Here is a 7,856-nt window from a genome sequence, read left to right as displayed (position 1 = left end):
TATTGCAACTAAAAGCTAACAAAAAGTTTCTTCCCCACCCCCAAACTTAAATCTAGCATTGTCCTCAATGTTTCTAATGAAAGAGCAATACCAAAAAGTAAAGTAACATGAGGAATCAGTAAAGAGAGAAGTCGGAAAGATAGTACCTGGCTGAAGAGAGAAATCAAAAACTAATATACAACATACAATCGCCTCGATGGTCAATCAAGGGTAAACAGGGTCCTCCAGAGGGACCTCCTCAACATCACCTGTTGGAAAGGGCTCTAAAAAGGGTTTCAATCTCTGACCGTTAACCTTCGAAGAACTACTACCATCCGGTGTCTCGATCTCAACAGCTCCATGAGGAAAGACAGTGCGAACAATAAAAGGACCCGTCCACCGAGAACGTAACTTCCCAGGGAAAAGATGCAAGCGGGTATCATACAAAAGAACTTTTTGACCTGGATAAAATGACTTCCTTAAAATATTTCTATCATGCAAAAGTTTCATTTTGTTCTTATACTCCTTCGCACTATCGTAAGCATCAATACGAATCTCGTCCAACTCATTGAGCTGGAGTTTCCTATGGGATCCTGCCTTGTCAAGAGAAAAGTTTAGCTGCTTAACAACCCAATAAGCTCTATGTTCTAACTCGACAGGTAAATGACATGCCTTTCCATACACAAGCTGATAAGGCGACATTCCAATGGGGGTCTTAAACGCAGTACAATAAGCCCATAAGGCATCAGTAAGCCTAGACGACCAGTCTTTCCGATTAGGATTAACTGTTTTCTCTAATATACGTTTTATCTCCCTATTGGAAACCTCAACCTGACCACTAGTCTATGGATGATACGGGGTAGCTACCTTATGTGTAATACCATATTTCTTCATCAAAAGCCTAAAAGGTCCATTACAAAAGTGCGACCCACCATCACTAATTATAGCTCGCGGTGTACCAAAACGTGTAAGAATATTATTTTTCAAGAAATCAATCACAACCCTATGGTCATTGGTTTTACACGCAACCGCCTCAATCCACTTAGAGACATAATCTACAACGACAAGGATGTATAGGTTACCAAAAGAATTAGGAAACGGACCCATAAAGTCAAACCCCACACATCAAAGACCTCGACAACTAAAATAGGGTTCAAGGGAATCATGTTCCTACGGAAAATGGTTCATCATTTCTGGAAACGTTCACAAGTAACACAGTAACTGTGGGAGTCTTTAAACAACGAAGGCCAATAGAATCCACACTGCAATATCTTAGCAGCAGTCTTCTTAGCACTAAAGTAACCCCCACACGCATGATCATGACAAAAGGAAATAATACTGGACTGGTCACTCTCAGGTATACATCTCCTAATAATCTGGTCTGGACAATACTGAAAAAAATAAGGATCATCCCAAAAGAAGTGCTTAACCTCAGCTAAAAATCTAAAACGCTCTTGTTTACCCCAATGTTGGGGCATTCGACCAGTAACAAGATAGTTCACTATATTCGCATACCAAGGTAATTGGGTAACAAAGAACAATTGTTCATCAGGAAAGCTGTCCCTTATAGGAAGGGAATCATTAAGGGTATCCACAACAAGTCTAGACAAGTGGTCTGCTACTACATTTTCTGCACCCTTTTTGTCTCTAATGTCCGGAGGAAACTCTTGTAACAACAGGATCCACCTAATCAATCTAGGTTTCGTATCCTTCTAAGACAAAAGATATTTCAAAGCAGCATGATCAGTATATATTACGATTTTAGAACCTAAGAGATAGGGTCTAAACTTGTCTAAGGCAAACACAATGGCTAACAGTTCCTTCTCCGTAGTGGTATAGTTCAACTGTGCATCATTCATAGTTTTGCTAGCATAGTAAATTACATGAAGTAACTTGTTTTCTCGCTGACCTAGCACAACACCAATAGCATAATCTGAAGCATCGCACATGATTTCAAAGGGTGGGTTCCAGTTGGGTGCCTGGACTATGGGGGCGGTAGTGAGTAAAGTTTTAAGCTTCTCGAAAGCCTCTAAACAAGCATCATCAAAGACAAACTTAACATCTTTTGCAAGCAAATTGCAAAGAGGTCTAGAAATCAAGCTAAAATCCTTAATGAATCGACGATAAAAACCAGCATGCCCTAACAATTACCTAATACCTTTTACGGTTTTTGGGACCGGTAAAGTTTTAATAAGGTCAACTTTGGCTCTATCTACCTCTATACCCTTTGAAGACACGATATGCTCTAGATTAATTCCTGAACGAACCACGAAGTGACATTTCTCCCAATTAAGCACTAAATTCTTTTCCTTACACCTAGTCAAAACTAATGACAAATGATGCAAGCACTCATCAAAAGACGAACCAAACACTGAAAAATCATCCATAAAGACCTCTAAGAACCGTTCTACCATGTCAGAAAATATGCTCATCATACAACGCTGAAAGGTCGCAGGGGCATTACATAGGCCAAAAGGCATGCGTCTATACGCAAAGGTACCAAAGGGACAGGTAAAAGTGGTTTTCTCTTGGTCTTCTGGGGCAATAAGAACCTGATTATAACCGCAGTATCCATCTAAAAAGCAATAATGGATACGTCCAGCTAATCTCTCTAGCATTTGGTCGATGAAGGGAAGGGGAAAGTGGTCCTTCCTAGTGACCTTGTTAAATTTTCTATAGTCAATACAGACACGCCAACTCGTGGTCATTCGGGTTGGGATTAACTCATTGTTATCATTCTGGACTACAGTAATACCGGATTTCTTGGGAACAACCTGAACGGGGCTGACCCACTTACTGTCTGAAATGGGGTAGATAATGCCTGCATCTAAAAGCTTCAGAACCTCGGTTCGAACAACTTCTTTCATATTAGGGTTCAATCGACGTTGCATCTCCCTAGAAGGTTTGGTGTCACTCTCTAAATAGATATGATGCATACAATCAATAGGACTTACACCCTTAATGTCTGCTATGGTCCACCCTAAAGATTCCTTGTTATTCTGAAGGACAGTCACTAGCCTACTTTCCTGATCACTATCCAAGTCGGATGCTATAATCACAGGTAAATTTTCAGAGGGGCCTAAAAACACATACTTCAGGGTATCTGGTAATGGTTTAAGGTCCAACTTGGGAGGATTTTCCAACGAAGGAACTAGGGTAGACTCGGGAACGGGTAAAGGTTCGAACTTAGGTTTCCATCCATTACTAGTGTCTAACAAAGAGGTTGAATCTAACAAAGCATTCACCTCATTAATCACATCATCATCATCAAAATAAATCCCAAAGTGAGCTAGGCATTTCTCTAATGGATCTTCTATAAAAGTGTTTGGTAATGACTCCTCTACTAAGGTTCCTATCATGTTCACCTCTTCTACGCTCGAGTTGTCCAGTTCCTGGGGTAGCTTACTAATGTGAAAGATGTTCATCTCAATAGTCATATTACCAAAAGACAAATTCATAATACCAGTTCGACAGTTAATGATCACATTGGATGTTGCTAAAAATGGGTGACCTAAAATCACCGGTATCTGGTTCTCTGGGTCAGGGACAGGTTGGGTATCTAGGATAACAAAATCCACTGGATAAATAAACTTGTCGACCTCAATAAGAACATCCTCGATCACACCACGAGGAATTTTAACGGACCTATCAGCTAACTGGAGTGTCATCTGGGTAGGTTTCATCTCACCAAGTCCTAGATTAAGGTACACATGGTATGGAGGTAAATTCACACTGGCTCCTAAGTCAAGCAAAGCTTTCTCAACACGGTGTTTACCTATTGTGCAAGAAATGGTAGGGGACCCTGGGTCTTTATACTTAGGAGTAGTGGTATTCTGAATAATGGAACTCACGTGACTAGCTAGGAAGGCTTTCTTTTGGACACTAAGCTTACGCTTTCGTGTACACAAGTCCTTAAGGAACTTGGCATAAGCCGGAATCTGCTTAATCGCATCCAACAATGGTAGGTTGATAGTAACCTGCTTAAAAACCTCTAATATATCATTAAAGTTGGACTCCCTCTTAGTCGGAACTAGCAGCTGGGGAAACGGGGCTCTGAGAACAAAGCCGGGCTCAGTAGGACCCTCATTGGTCTCTTTGGAGACTCTATCAGTCTTCTCATTCTCTGGCTCAGAAGGGTGAACTACAGCATGTTCACTATTAGGCATGGAAACCTTGTTGTCTATCTCTCTACCGCTCCTAAGGGTTTTAATAGCATTTACATGATCGGATGGTCTTTCACCTATTTCATTAATTCCTCTAGGGTTTGGTTGAGTTTGACTAGGAAACTTACCTCTTTCTATTAAAGACTCAATTATATGACTAACTTGGCTTTTCAACTCGGAAATAGCCTGAGAGTTAGCCTGACCTATTCTCTTATTTTCTTCTAAACCTTGAGCAACAGACTGCTGAAACTGCATAGTGTTACGAGTTAACAAAGAAAGAGACTCTTCTAAACTCATAATCTTCTTATCCGAAGGGTTCTGAAACTGTGCCGGGGCTGAAGTATTCTTAGGATAGCCAAAACCTGGGGGATCTTGAGAGTTACTAGACTGACCTTGATTCTGGCCCTTAGACCAAGAAAGGTTGGGACGGTTTCTCCAGCCAGGGTTATAGGTTTCTGAATAAGGGTCAAACTTCTGACGGTTATCGAATCTAGTGTTGTTATAAAGAGTATTGGCTTGATCTTCAACAGTATGGTCTTCCCAAAAAGGATCTATTCTACCACTAGTACCACTAGAATGACCTAATTCCAACGCTTATAACCTTTTGGCTATGGATGCTATTTTAGCATCTGACTCATAGGATCCTTCTACCCTATTGACATTTCATCTACTTAGAAGAATTGTTTTCTGGGTTTCCCTATTATTTTCCCATTGTTGGGTCTTATTGACGATTTCATTCAAAAATGTCATCGCCTCATCAACAGTTTATTCTCAAACCCACCTGTGCATAAGGACTCAACCATGGTTGTTGTTGAATAATCTAAACCCTCGTAGAGGATATGAACTAACCTAACCTTCTCTAAACCATGATGAGGACATTGAGATATTAAGTCATTGAACCTTTCTAAATACCTATAAGGATTCTCCCTCTTGTTGAGCAAAAGTACAAATTTGTGTCCTAATAGACGATGTTTTGTGCCTTGGGAAAAAATTATGTATAAAGGCAGATGTAAGTTGTTCATAGGTTTCAATTGACTCAAAATCCAAACTATACAGCCAAGATTTGGCTTTATCTTTTAAGGAAAAGGGGAATAACCTAAGTTTCTTTCGCTCCAAATTCCCAAAATCTGAAAGGAAAAGACAAAAACCCAAAAACGTAAAGAAGAACAAAAAAAACTAAAAAAAAATAAATCTAAAAACTCTATCCTAAAGACAAGCCCGCGTCGGCGGCGCCAAAAATTGATGGTATTTTCAATGATGTTGTAGTAAAGAGTTCGTTGAGGCTTGTGAAGGCAATGAATTCTAGACTTAATAGAACTTAAAAATATAGAAAACTTAACTCAAAATTGATTTCAAGTGATTGGAAAATAACCAAGACACTAGAATCCACTATTACACATGAATGATGTCAAATATTTCATAACTCTAATTATCCTTTTAATCCTTTATTTCTTAATCCACAAATAATCAAACATATTCTCAAAAATTAATTGTATCCCCTAAGCATAGATTATCTAACCAAAGCATAACCTATCTAATTGAATCACAACTAATGAAGAAAATTATGTAAAGTTTTAAGAACTCTGCAAAAGCAGTGGTTGAGTGAATTATAATTAAATATTAGAGAAAATGAAATAGTTACCCATTGTTCATGTGTGAATAGCTTCATCCATTGCCTTGGTTACGAGAGAATTAGCCGCTCATCATGTTGGAAACGCGCTCAAAAGTTGATTTCATTTATGCTCAAAGGGTTACAAATGATGAATAAGGGAGAATTATAATAAAAATCGGGTTTGCAACGCTTATAACTGTTGCAAAAACCGTTACAAAGAGTCGTTACTGTTGTTGTTGTGTTTTTAAGTCTGCCTGTAAATTGCGACCCACATAATGAGTTGCTGTCACTGTTCAAAAACGACTGCTGGTGCAGGTCCGTTCTTCGTGTTCTTCAGTTTTGCAGCAGCAGAAATGGCAGCTCTGCAAATTTGATTTTTCGCTCTGTGGTGCTCTTTTTCTCTCCCAATCTCTCCGCCCCCCTTCTCCATGATCCCCTCACCCTATATATACTCAACAGCAGCAAAATATCACGCCATAACTCTCACAAATTTTCATTAAACTCGGCAGTGAAGAAAAATATTTTGGGAATATTTTCTTCCCTGTTTTAGCTTCTCACGTGTTTCTACAGCTGCAAAATCTCCTCATTTATCTTCTTCACGGTCCAGAGTGTTGCTAGAGTCATACACGAGCAGAACACGTATAAATCTTCCAAAACCCGTGAACTATTCTTCTCATGCACGGGCAGCCCTGATTCCTTGTCACGGATTTTCCAGACAAATTAGATCGAAACAAACACCCATACCAGCTCTTTTATGACATATCACAACTACCCATGAAGTTTCATCCCTTTAGTCCACCTAGAACATCTTTAAATTTCGATCGAAACATTTTCAGAGAGCTGCCACAATTTTCCCGCCAATTTTTAAGTTTCAAATGAAGAAGATGGTGTCCCCCTAACCAGCTGTGGGGTGCGAATAGCAGCTGCCTTTTTGGGGGTGCCCCTTAGTAATTGAGGTTCCCCTTAACCAAATATGGGCTCCGTATAGCAAGTGTCCTCCGGGGGTGTTCCGAGTGATTTTTCGAGCCGATTTTTCCAACAATATTTATTTTCCAAAAATACCTAAAAATACACAAAACACCATAATAAGAACGAAAACGAGTACCAACAATACGAAACATTGAGGACAAATTAGACACATAAATGCGTCTATCAACCATCACTTACCAGAGGAAGATCTCAAAAGCTGTCTCAAGCGAATCTAAGAACCGAAGCAGAGGACAGACAAAGCGAAATAGCAAGAAGAACGATTGCTAACAAATCACCTATTCCTGCCGAAGGGATGGGGCAAACATCGGGAGCTCAAACACTTCACGGCATGTCGTTACCGGAGCATCCCACCAATACGCAGCCACCTGCGGCCAACACAGGGTTACCCAGAACCTTAGTTCCTATGAGACGAGGGTTGGGAAACCTAACTCCAATTCAGATAGATCCAAACGCACCAGTTATATAAGAAGGAGCAGATAACTCCGAAGATCCGACCAAAAACACTCCTCAGGGAGGTGGAGTCCAAGACGAAGACCAAATGGCAGCATAAATAGCAGCCTTGCTACTCCGTAATAAGGAGAACGAGGATGCAATCGACGAGATGGCTCAAGAGAACCAGAACCTCAAAGGTATGCTGGACATACAGATCGAAGGCTCCCAAGCTCACCCTCCACCAAAAAGGCATGAAAACAGAGCTATCTCAATAAGACGAAGGGTGGATCTCAACCCACCAAAGACTAATCAACCTAAGGGAGCCAGGAGAGCGCACCACGATCCAGACGAGACAGACTCGACATACAAGCCCTCTCAATCCTACTACGACGAAGCATTTTCCAAAGATGCTCACAATGTGAACATGGTTATGGAGAAAATGAAGAAAATGCGGAGGGAGATACAAGGCCTAAAAACTGGCCACGAAGGCGCAAGACTAGAAGAACTGCTTCAAGAGGCAACCACATCCCCATTGTCTTTTCGCATTTTGAGGGAACCCATCCCTCCGAAATGCCCGGTACCTACGTTCCAAGCATACAGCGGTACCTCAGATCCCGCAGCCCACCTACGGTATTACACTCGTGTCCTTGCCCATTGGGAAAGAGATGAGGTAGTACTTT

The 7,856-nt window shown here is 40.7% G+C and overlaps 1 pseudogene; it reads left to right on the top strand.

Annotated features, from left to right (window-relative positions):
- The first annotated feature begins 5,003 nt into the window (after positions 1 to 5,003).
- Positions 5,004 to 5,101, top strand: LOC113284880 (annotated as a pseudogene).
- The last annotated feature ends 2,755 nt before the right edge of the window (positions 5,102 to 7,856 follow it).

This window comes from Papaver somniferum, chromosome 5 (genome assembly GCF_003573695.1).
Source record: "Papaver somniferum cultivar HN1 chromosome 5, ASM357369v1, whole genome shotgun sequence".
NCBI classification, from domain to species: Eukaryota; Viridiplantae; Streptophyta; class Magnoliopsida; order Ranunculales; family Papaveraceae; genus Papaver; species Papaver somniferum.
This window is presented reverse-complemented; position numbering and strand designations above follow the sequence as displayed.